General features: G+C 35.9%; 1 protein-coding gene across 29 annotated transcripts in view; it reads right to left on the reverse strand.

Moving 5' to 3' along the window:
* The window catches only part of PDE4D (phosphodiesterase 4D), a 1,448,272-nt gene that overhangs the window by 1,158,755 nt on the left and 276,735 nt on the right, over positions 1–12,782 (reverse strand). The window contains exon 1 of one of the 29 annotated variants that reach the window (XM_072826552.1): positions 6,720–6,743. The exons of the other annotated variants lie outside the window; for them this stretch is intronic. The gene's annotated coding sequence lies outside the window, so the exon portion shown is untranslated. Of the gene's footprint in view, positions 1–6,719; positions 6,744–12,782 lie in introns of those variants that run through there. 29 annotated transcript variants of the gene reach the window in all.

Here is a 12,782-nt window from a genome sequence, read left to right on the forward strand (position 1 = left end):
CAGTCTCACTGAAATACAGAGTGACACCAAAAGCGTTATCCATAAAGGAAAAAATACACATCAATAAATTACACGTCACCAAAACTAAAAACTTTTGTGGGGTACCTGGGTGGCTCAGTGGTTGAGCATCTCCCTTTGGCTCAGGTCCTGGGATTGAGTCCCACATCAGGCTCCCCATGGGAGCCTGCTTCTCCCTCTGCCTATGTCTCTGTCTCAATCTCTCATGAATAAATACAATCTTAAAAAAAAAAGACTAAAAACTTTTGTTCAGTGAATGGCCCTGTTAAGAGGATGAAAACACAAACTATAGACTGAGAGGAATATTTGTAAACTAAATAGTCTAAGACTTACAACTTCCAAAAGAAGAAAAGAAAAGCCCTCTCAAAACTCTGTAGTAGTAAAACAATCCAATTAGAGAATGTGAAAAGACACAGACACTTCACTGAAGAGGATACAGGGATGGCAAATAACCACGTGAAAAGATGTTCAACATCACTAACTGTGAGAGGCAGACCAATGCCTGCCCCTCCAAAGATGTCCACATCTAATCTCTGGAAACTATGAATATGCTACATTACATGGGAAAGGAGAATTAAGGTAGCAGATGGAATTAAATTTTAGCTAATCTCAAAATAGAGCAATTATCCTGAATTATCTGGATGGGCCCAATGTAATCTCAAGAGTCCTTAAAAGCGTAAACTCAAGGCAGAAGAGGTCTGAATGATGTGATATGAGGAACACTCACTCCACTGTTGCTGGATTTGACCACAGAGGATGGAGACCAGGAGCCAAGAAAGATGGAAGCTGGAAAAAGCAAGGAAGCAGATTCGCCTCTAACAGCTGCAGAAGGAACACGCTCTGCCAACACCTGTATCCAGCCCTGTGAGACCTGTGTCAGACTTGTGATCTATAGAACTAGAAAAAATTTATATTACCTTAAGTCACTAAGTTTGTGACCATGTGTTACAGCAGCAGCAGAAAACTAACGCACTATCATCTAGAGAAATGCAAAGTAAAAATATGAGGTACTCATTCATCAGAACCCCTAAAATTAAAAATTGTGACAATAGCAGATACTTTCAAAGATGCAGAAAAACTGTATCTTTCATACATTGTTGGGGGAATATAAAACAGTACAGCCATATACTCAAAACAACAAAATTTTATAGAAATGGAAAACAAATTAGGTTGCCAAATTAGGAGGTAGGGACCACAGGGGAAAGGGAGCAGATGGGACTAAAAAAACATAGTACTGAAGTTATTGCATAGCAATAGAGCTTCTGAATCTTGACTGAGGTGGTGGTTACAAAAATCCACACATGTGCTAAAATGACAAAAAAAACTATAACGGATGTGACCCATCTCAAACTCCTGGTTTTACCATTATACTATAGAATGTAATAAATAGTCATCAGGAGAAATTGAGTGAAGGGTAAGAAAGACATGTCTGTATTACCATTATTGTGTCTTCCAGTGAATCTGTATTATCAAATAAAGAGCTGAAAAAGAGTTCATGCAGATTTGAAGCTGTTGTGTATCCCTCCTTCCTTGATCACATGTCCCTTCCTCCCTCCCTCCACAGAAGTATCCGAAAAGTAGTGTTCAGAATTTTCATTCTCTTTTAATACCTATTAACACATTCTTTGAAAATAAAGAATAATGTCATGCATGTTCTAACATTTTATGTAAATGATGTATCATTAATCTTTGTGTATCTTGTTTCTGTTTTTGTTTTTGCTTGACTCTATGTTGTTGAGAACTATCCACGTTAATACATTTCATAGAGTTATACGTTTTATCGCTAGACCCTTTAGGTGCTGGACATTGGTCCATTATATAAATATACCACCTTTTATTTGTACTTTCTTCTATTGATGGACATTTAGAATTTTTTCCAGTACTATGCCATTATGAAACTATGCCAAAATAAACACCTAAGTGCATGTCTCCTGGTGGACACATATAAATATGTTTCCATGATATATGTCCGGAAGTGGAATATATAGAATATATCCATTTTTAACATTACTAAAATATGTCAAACTCATTTCCCAGCTTGTTGTTTCAATTTATCCTTCTACATCATAGAAGATACTTGGTATTTTCAGACTTTAGTTTTTACCAAACTGATGAGTATGAAATGGGATTGTCTTTACTGTACAGAATTTTTGTCTTAATACAGTCAATCACTATTTTTCTTTATAATTTGTGTTTCAATGTCTTATTTAAGAAATCCCTAGGATGCCTGAGTGGCTCAGTGGTTAAGCATCTGCCTTCAGCTCAGGGTGTGCTCCCAAGGTTCTGGGATCAAGTCCCACATCAGGCTCCCCACAGGCAGCCTCTCTCTCTCTCTCTCTCTCTCTCTCTCTCTCTCTCATGAATAAATAAAATCTAGAAAGAAAAGAAAAGAAGAAAGAAAAGAAAAGAAAAGAAAAGAGAAAAGAAAAATAAATCATTCCCTGCACAGTGGCCAGAAAGATATTCTCATACGTTTAATTCTAAAAATAATAAATTCTTTATTTTCCCTTCACTTCTATTTTTTAAAGATTTTATTTATTTATCTGAGAGAGAGAGAGAGAGAAAGAGAGAGAGAAAGAGAGACAGAGAGAGAACAGTAGGAGGGAGAGGCAAAGGGAGAGGGAGAAGCAGACTCCCTCCTGAGGAGGGAGCCTGATGTGGCCCTGGATCCCAGGGAGCATGACCTGACCAGAAGGCAGACACTTAACCAACTGAGACACCCAGGTGCCCCTTTCCCATTCACTTTTAAAGTTACATTCCATCTGAGATTTAATTTGTATTTGGTGTGAGGAAGGGATCTTACTATATTTATTCCCCCTATATGAATAATTTATTCTCCATTTACTGGATCCTTCCTATGCTAATTTTTAATACATCCTCAGTCATACATGGGCTAATTTCTGAACTTGGCATATTTATTGCTGCTCCAATATCCCAATGTCTTATTTACTATACTTTTAAGGCAATTCTTGCTATGTGGTATGGCTAACCTCCCTAACTTCTTTAACATTGTGTTGGTTATTACTGACCTTCAGGGCTTCACATATACTTTAGAATCAGCTTGTCAAATTTCCCAAAACAAACAAAACTACCTCTGTGTGAGTTTTTATTAGAATTTATAAACTAATACAGGTCGAATTAAATCTTTATTATATTAAATGATTTTATTGTAGGCATGTAATATGTCTCAATTTACTTAGATCTTCTTTGAATCTTAAATAAAAACTTTGTAATTTTATCTGTAAGTGAACTGCACATCTTTTGTTGGGTTTATTCCTATGTGGTTCTACTTCTTGTTGATAGTTTTCATGGTATCAGCTTCTAAACTGAATTTTCTGTTTATTGACTGTATATACAAATTTTATTTTATGTCCATCAATCTTTCTGAACTTTTGTATTATATCCAACAGTTTTCTTTTATAAATACTCTTTCCTATTTTGACAATCATATCTACAGTTAATGACAATTTCACTTAGTTCTTCTTCCCCTCTACTATTAATTTCTTTACTTACTATGCTGGCTAGGACAAGTTAAATAAAACCAAGGTAAAGGCCATTTTCCTCCTGTTTTATATATAAATGAGTAATTTCTAATGATCTCACTACTAGCTATAAATTTCCAGGACTTTTAAAAACCTAGTTTTTCTCTTCCTCAAGCCCACAGTAAGTTACTGCATTTATTAGTCTTTGGAAGACCAGCTTTTGATTTTGTCTTATATTTTATTAATATATACTTATTCTTTCCTTTATTATACTTTATTTGCTTTTTAAATCTTGATTTAGATGCTGACATTAATTTTTAACCTTGTTTTGTTCTCTAATACAGGTATTTACAGATGATAACTTTTGTTCTAGGCCTAACTAGTTTTTTTTTTTTTTGCTTCCCATAAGTTTTATTATATATTATTTTAAATAATATTACCATTTAGTTTTAAATATTTTTGAATTTCCATTATGTTTTCTGATTTGACTCACGATTTGTCTAGAATTATGTTTATTAATTGAAAATCCATTTGGGATCTTTCTGGGTTTTTGCTTAAATTCTTAATTTCAGATACTGTCTCTTCTCATTTGTCCCTATTCTCACCTACTAGAATGCCCATTAAATACCCACTAAATTTTCTCATTCTCTTTAATGTGTCTCTTAACTTTGCTTTCATATTTTGTTCCTTTCTCTTCACCAAATTCTGATTTCTTCAAATTACATGACAGTCAACTAGTTCTCTCTTCAGCTGTGTCTAATTTGGTTTTAACCCATTTGATAAATATTTTCTTTTAATCACTATATTTTTCACTTTTAGAATTTCTACTTGAGTCTTTTTGCAAACCAAATTTTTCTTATATTTATAATTTGGTTTTTATGTCTTAATTATTTTTAATATTCTTATTTTATATTCTAATGTGACAATGCCATCATGTGAAAGTATGAAATTCTAATCCATAATTCTTTGTTATGTTTTATAACTCTTATTCATGGTCAATTTTTTTCTTATAAATTATAAGTCAATCTTTAGAAGGAATTTATCTGCAGGAAACCTGTAAAGCTTGATTTAATGACAATCTCCTTCCCAAGAAGTTTGCAACTGATTCTACCAGATGTCTCAGAATTGTTAATGACCTGGGATAATTCCTTTTGGGTTTATTTCTCAAGTTGTGATTCTTTTCCGTACTACACAAATAATACAGATTTAAATCCCAACCCAAATGAAGTGTAAATCCACAGCGACATGGCTTTGAACAAAATGTTATTTTCTAAGGCAAAGCTTTCTTATCTCTCCTGTGCTGATGGTGGATTTTTTTTCTAGAGCTTTCTATTCAAAGATCATAACTTTGTGCTAAAGATCTCTGTTCTAACCCACAGAGTCTTGATTTCCATTTCCTATCTCCAAATGGTGTTAAAATTCAGACCCTCAATTTAGTGAGACTATAATGACATACTCCCAAGGGCAGCCATGGTATCAGTTCACATGTTTATCCCTCAGGTTTTTAATTCCATCTTTATTTCTGACCCATGGTGATGCCCTTATTTTTCTTTCAAGATCAAATATGTATGAAAGAGATTATTTATTTTACCTAGTATTTCTAAGTGTTTGTACAAGGCATGATATTAAGATTATCAGCCATGTTTCTAGAAAGTAAAAAATAAGTTCCTTTCTCTAGTGAAAATCAACTTAGAACACAACTGGGAAGATAAATCCTTCTTAGTTCCCTTATCAGAAAACTCTATGGAAAAAATATAATTAAAGTCCATAGATAGCTCAAAGGCCAATTACATAGAAACTTTACACTGTACTTCACATAGATCCAACTAACTTCATTTTCTGGACTCTCACAGGCTCCTCTAATCACATTTTGCTAGAATCTTTAAGCACAAATCACTTTCCATATAAGTTTTCTCTGCTTACTATCAACAAATTTCATTGGCTTTTCTTCCTTTTTTCTATTTATTCAAGATAGCTTTTCTAAGTGCATGTTATAGTCTAGACCCTGAGGATGTTACCCAAAACAAAACTAAACCTTGGACCTACAGAGTTTAAATCTTAGTAGTGCAGAGAAAATAAACAAAGTAATAAACATATCTTAGGCTGGAATAAAAATTAATCAATAAATGTAATTTAGGTTGAACCATATGAAATGACCAATGTTCCACTGTTCTTGACCTACAAAAAAGGCAATTTCACATAATTCCATCTAACAGAACATGACAGGGAGTGATATATGCTACAAAGAAGGCAGGGTAAGTGGATAAAGAGTGACAGGGGTGGGGGTGGTCTGAGCGTGCTATTTTAGGTAGCATGGCCACAAAAGCATTTCTTAGAAAGTGCTATTTGGACAGAGATGGGAATGAAGCACAGAAGTAATGAGGATATCTAGAGGAGGAATGCTCCAGTAACAGGGATATGTATGTGGAAAGGTTCTGAGGAAGGAGTGGGTATGGCATATTAAAAGGATAGCAAGAAAAGCAGAGGGTCTTACATGAAATGAGTAAGTGTGGTACAAGATGAGGGCAGACAGGGCAAGGGGCAGGCCTGGGAATGCCATGGCAGCCACAGTAAAAACTTTCTGTCTCACTCTTTATCAGATAGGAAGCCCTTGGAAAGTTTGGACAGAGGAGTGGCAAAACCTGACTTGCATTTTCAGTGGGTGGAGGTCAGTCTCCAGGGGACAGGATGGACATACAGAGCTTATTTAGGAATCTACTACATTAGCCCAACTGGGAGACCATAGTATCTTAGACTCTGATGGTAGCAAAGGAAATTTGAGGAAACGCTGGATACTCACAGTTTTTTCATGATTTTTTTTTTTTAAGATTTTATTAATTTATTCATGAGAGATCCACAGAGAGAGGCAGAGACACAGACAGGGGAGAAGCAGGCTCCTCACATGGAACCTGATGTGAAACTCAATCCCCAGACCCGGGATCACACCCTGAGCCGACTGCAGACGCTCAGCCACCCAGGAAGTCCCTTTTTCATAATTCTTCTAATCTTTCTTTTTTATAGCACATTTGTCCCATTGATGTCTCATTCCTAATCTTATGTCAAAATCATTATGCCTGCCTGTTATCTGACTCCAATCAAAAACTCCAGATCATTTTAAATTACACACCTCCAAAATCAACATTTGTATGTACCAAAAGCTGATCACAAGCTGCATTGCCACTTTTGTCTCTAATCACTCTCAAAACAATGGCACCATACCTGATCAAGGAGGAGCTGGCATTCACTATGCAAGGAGCATCCCCAGAGAATGAGCATGTGGCTCCAAAGGCCACCAGTGAGATTCTGCCTCTCCCGGAACTCTCTAACTGATGGGTGGGCTGGGCCTGAGCCACAGCAGGCAAGGACCATTCATGTCTGACTATGACGCAAGAAGGCTCCTCTGAGCAAGGAAACTCCTAACCCTATCCCTGCAGCCAGACCCCTTCCTTAGAAGTTTCTATGCTTTGCAACTTTCCAAAGAGGAAGTTGTCTAAGAGGGTTACAAACCTTTAGGGAGAAGCTGACCGCAGCTTAATGGTATGTGAATACAACTTCTGCAACTTTTGGTCACATTTCCCCTTCATACCCACAAAGGGCTAAATGTGTTCTATTAAACATTTAGGACAAATTACAAAGTAGCTGAGCAAAGCCTCAACACCAGGTCACCCTGACACAAGAGAAATCATTTTTTTTTTTTGTTTTTGTTTTTCAATGCAATGTATCAATCAAAAGTAAAGCTTAAATGTTTATAAAATATAGTTAGTCCAAGAGGACAAGTAGTATCAAAATCATTTTTCAACATATCTTACATTAAAAAAATCCTAAAATATGGCTTGGTATGCAAATATGCAAAGGTAAGGATATGACATTAAAAATGTTGCTAAAATTACTGCCCAGTTGTAAGGGTATAAGCTATACCCATACACTTAAGATTTAACAGCACAGATCCCATACAGGGTGACAAGTAATAGTATTAAAATGAATATTCAAAACTTATTTTCTGAAAAGGCCCTTTGCAAAGATACAAGTAGGCATACCTTTTTCTGAAAAAAAAAAACAAAAAAACAAAAAACGAAAACGAAACAACAACAACAAAAACTCACCTTCATTTGCACGACAAAATAGAACAAGAAAGCAGAAATCAAAATGCATTCATCACCCTGGTTCTTCTCCTACTTATAAGTAAAGCAGAAACTACATATTTTAGTAATTGAGAAAATTGAACTCTATCTGAAATGATGATATTTAAGACTACCAAGACAGAAAATTACAGCCCGTATTCAATCTGCTACCAAAAGCTTTTATGGTACTAGATAATGTAAAAGAAATTTAAAATAACTATCAAAAAGTCCAGTGATATGACCTTTCCTTGAATTTCAATGCTGGAAATCCTCTTCTGATAAATTTCAAGGTTTTCACTATCCAAAAACCTACATTTTCTGTAGATACTAACTTTACCAGGAGACACACTGATTCTGTGGAAAACTGGACTCAATATTCAGAGTTCTTCAGAGCATGTCTATGTTTTAACTTGTAAATTATTCATTTTTCATAATTCTGTGTAAATGACATAACAGCCACAATGTTGAAGAAAAAAACTTTTTTTTAAGTTTGAAAGTTCATTGTAGATAAAAGCATACCCTCTGATGTACCTGTGGCAGGTCCCCATCCCTGATCAGAGAGGATAAGCATCTCTAGAAGCAGGGGAGGAAGTGTCACCAAGCAGGCAATTGTCTGGGTCTGGCCTGGCTCAAAAAGCAAAGATTTGTGCCGAAGTGACCTGTGTCCCCAGGGCCTTCTCAATCTAGCAACTTTCACTATTTTCAAATATTTGATAGATTAGATAGGTATCAAAGCTAAAAACGTATGTATAGAGAATACAACATTAACATACATTTTAAACAACAACAAAAATCTACTTTACTCAGTTATAAATCAAACATCTTCTTAAAAATACCACTCCAACTGACAATCAATGCTGACAATTCCACAGCTCACTATTTTTTTTTTTTTTTTGTCAAATATCAGCTACAGACTCACAACAGCTCATTTAGTTAGACTCTTCCTAATGAGTTTCAAAATAGCTGAAGTTCCACTAAAAGAGGAGAGCCTTTGAAATGCTTGGTAAAGAAGATATGTAGACTTTGGGAATAATGGGAAAACCTCTGAATATATAGTGATGGTAATGGCAGGGGCTAGACCGGAAGTGAGACATTTAGAAATGAAGAATGCTACATTATTCCATCGATTTTATACCCATGGAAGAAGTGGATAATTGGAGCAGTATCTCAAAGCATAGGAACCGACTGGAAGAAAGGGGGCATATCCAATCCCTCTGGCTTGTCGCTTCTCCTCCTTGTGGATCCTCTCTGTCAGCAAATTTTAAATAGTATTTATACCACACCCAGACTCTATTTCACATCCCATGTCACATTTCCAGGGCAAAGATATGGGAATGACAATGGGACTGACTCATACCACTTGGAACATGACTAGAGCACTGAGCACACTAAATCACACATTGGTCGATTAAGTCAATGCTTTGAAAGACCAATAATCACTGGACTGTGAAGAAACAACTCACCAGCAAATGGGTCACTATGAGGTATAGACAGCAACTAAAAGACCAAAGGATATTAGTTTCCAATGCCAATTTATCGAAACTATTAAGATGGCACAAAGTTAACCAGAGACTGTCCGCTATTCTGCCGATAATAGTTGCTCTGCAGGTTTCAACCATTTAATTTTTAATCTGAGCTCCTATACCACAGACTCTTTGCACTTTACCCCAGAGATTGAGTAAATGCACTCTATTTTTAGACATTTTCACTCTTGACACAGAATTCCACAAATATGAAAGAATAAGTCATCCCCTAGGCACTCCAGGGGTTGTTACTGTCTCTGCACTCTTACTTTGTGGTCTCTTTGCAAGCATTTAAAAGAACAATAGGGTGAAAAATGTTTTCCTGCATAGGCCATAAAGTGAGAATGTGTTAAAAGGATTTAGTCTGCTTTGCAACATTAGATTAGCCCTTTTTGGTAAATCAGAGGTGCTTCAGAGTTGAGAGGCCATCTCAATTTTACAATAGAGAGCTATTTTATGAAGAAAAAAAAAGGCAAATCTCAGGTAGTCGTTTTATTGAGAACACTATTATTACTATTCTAGCAAAAGGATTGTGAAGAGAAAAGGCACAAGTATTAATATTATTAACTTATCTTTACAGATGTTCAGATAATACCTCCCACCTGACATATCTGGAATTAGTACTGAAGAGTATAAAATCAAAAGGAGCTACATGTATTGATGGTTTCCAAAATAATAATTCAAATGGCCTTGTCAATGTTTCAGAAACTATATGGTCCACATTAGCCTGTAATAATGAACAGAATAAAAAGGAACCTGACTTAATGATAAACTATTTACAGAACTATTCATGTAATAAAGGGCTAATTTAACAAAGCCATCAATGTAATATACCTTAAGAATCTTCCACACTTCTGAAAAGAATCATCAATCAACCTTGATTTTCTTGGAAGAGTATCTTTTTTATATACCTTTCTAAAATTATTTTTTAGGTAGGCACGATAAGCAAAATATAATATGCCACTGCCAAAGTCAAGACTCATGTTTCTCAGAGGAGGCACACTGCTATGTGAGAAACCAGATAGGATCCTTTGTTCTTGGCCTAAGATTCCTTGACAACTCAAGTCAGGGTTCATTCAGAATGTCAACATTACTCTAAGAAGGGAGGAAAAAAGATTTCTTTCCATGATGCCTTCATTATGCTACAAAGATGCCCTTGTCATGCCCATTCATACACATGTCTGTATCCCAAGTTCCACAGAGAACACAACTAGAAATACATTGTTCTCTGGATATTCAGTGAAGATGCCATCTCATTTAGCCCTGCCTGGAGGGCAGGTGAAACATTATTCAGTCCAATTTACAGATGAATGAAGTAGTTCCCAGAAAACCTCTGCTGCCAGCACTCACCTATCCTTCCAACTAAACCAAAAATAATTGTAATTAGTGACAGCACATAGGTTTTCTATCATGTCCTTCCATATAATCTTGTAGCCATAACTTGACTGGGGCTTCAAAACCATAGCGTAATCCATGCACAATCTCATGTGTAAAATTACATAGAATGCTTAAAAGTGAAGAAGCAGGAGATAGTTGTTAATAACATAAACTATGTCATCATGATGTTTACACATCATCTGATTCAGCCAGTAACAAGATGTGCAGTCTCAAAAAAGTCATTTAATCTTTTTGCCTCAGGCTCTTAATCTGTGAAATGGGAACATTATATTGGTGGGTCATTGAGAAGATGAAGTAAAGAACAAGAAAGACAAGAGCACATGAGAAAACATATCTGAAGCTCTTAATGCAATACCTGGCATATGGTAAATGCTCAATAGTAAAGCTATTAATCACAGGAAAGTGATCATTAGCAGGCACTGTCTCTCTCATTAAAAAACTACTGAAAAATAGCAGCACAGTTCCAACACTTCCTCAAAGAAGAGGACTGCTACCTCAGCTTAGGCTTTGTTCCTGAATTGTCTCATAATTGCCTTCTCCTTTCTCCAAGTTTAGTAATCATCCCTGCACATCAGATCATGTCAATCGAGTCAGCTGACATTAAAAAGAACAAGGGTATTTCAACCTTACAAGCAGTAACCCATAAGAGCAACTCAGAAATCACAAGGAATCCCTCCTTTATATGTGATAATTGTTCATGACTAATTTTCTATTTCCTGAAAAATCTCCCATTATCTCAAGATATTGGTCTTTAGAGTCAACAAGTAGTGGGTTCAAATCCTAACTGATGCTTACTAGCTGTATGATCTGAGCAATTCATTTCTTTTCTGTGAGCCTCCATTTCCTCATTTATAAATATTCATAATTATACCATTGGAAGGCACAAGGATTAAGAATTAAGTTCATATGAGCAGCCAGGGTGGCTCAGTGCTTTAGTGCTGCCTTCAGCCCAGGGCAGGATCCTGGAGACCCAGGATCAAGTTCCACGTCAGGCTCCCTGCATGGAACCTGCTTCTCCTTCTGCCTGTGTCTCTGCCTCTGTGTGTGTGTGTGTGTGTGTGTGTGTGTGTGTGTCTCATGAATAAATAAATAAAATCTTTTTTTAAAAATTAAGTTCATAATTAATTGCTCTTGATCAACATTATCATCAAGTTTTCAAGAGTAAGCTTACTTTTGGCTATGACCTATTCCTGAGTCAAGACAACACAAATACAATGTATTTTCCAACTTGACCTCAGCAGAGTACCCTATACAACATATTTTCCAACCTGGCCTCAGCAAGTGATTCCAGAAACACTGCTTTTGTAGATCATTTTACATCTGTCCAAACTGATGCTATCATTTTGAATTATAATCCTGATATTTAACAAGCTCATATGTCTAGACACATTCACTGTTAAAGAGAGAGCTCACAATTTTAGTATTGGATTTGGAATCTTAGAATTTAATTTTAGTGGATAAAAATCAGAGCAATGTCTTCCTCGCATCCCTACCAAGTCTAAGTTACATGAAATCCCCAGAAAGTTAAAGCCACTAGATTCAACTGTCACTCTACTTGGCCAAAGAATTATCTCTATTCAAAACTATTGCCAGAAATGACTGTATATGTAGAGTTCCAAAATCACATGATCATCACACCCCAAGAGTATTATTTTCAACACCATGATCACCTGTCCCATTACTTCCATAAGTTAAGATATTTTTAACATCATCTCATCAGAGATGTGCAAAATCTTTAAAAGCAAAGTTTTAATTCCACTACTGGATATCTACCCAAAGAATACAAGACACTAATTTGAAAAGATATTTGCACCCCTATGTTTACTGGAGCATTATTTACAATAGCCAAATTATGGAAGCAGCCCAAGTGTCCATCAATGGATAAATGGATACAGAAGAGGTGGTAAATCTACACAATGGAATATTACTCAGCCATTAAAAAGAATGAAGTCTTGCTATTTGCAACAACATGGATGGATCTAGAGAGCACAACACTATACAAAATAAACCAGTAAGAGAAAGACAAATACTATATGATTTCACATGTGTGGAATTTAAGAAAAAAAACAAATGAAGAAAAAAGAGACAAACCAAAATAACAACAATAAACAAACAAAACACACTCTTAACTGTAGAGAACAAACTGATGGTTACCAGAGGGAAGGTGGGGTGGGGGGCGGTATGGGTGAAATAAGTGAAGGGGATTCAGGGAATACTTATGATGAGCACTAAGTAACATA

Source organism: Canis lupus, chromosome 5 (genome assembly GCF_048164855.1).
Source record: "Canis lupus baileyi chromosome 5, mCanLup2.hap1, whole genome shotgun sequence".
Lineage (NCBI taxonomy): Eukaryota > Metazoa > Chordata > Mammalia > Carnivora > Canidae > Canis > Canis lupus.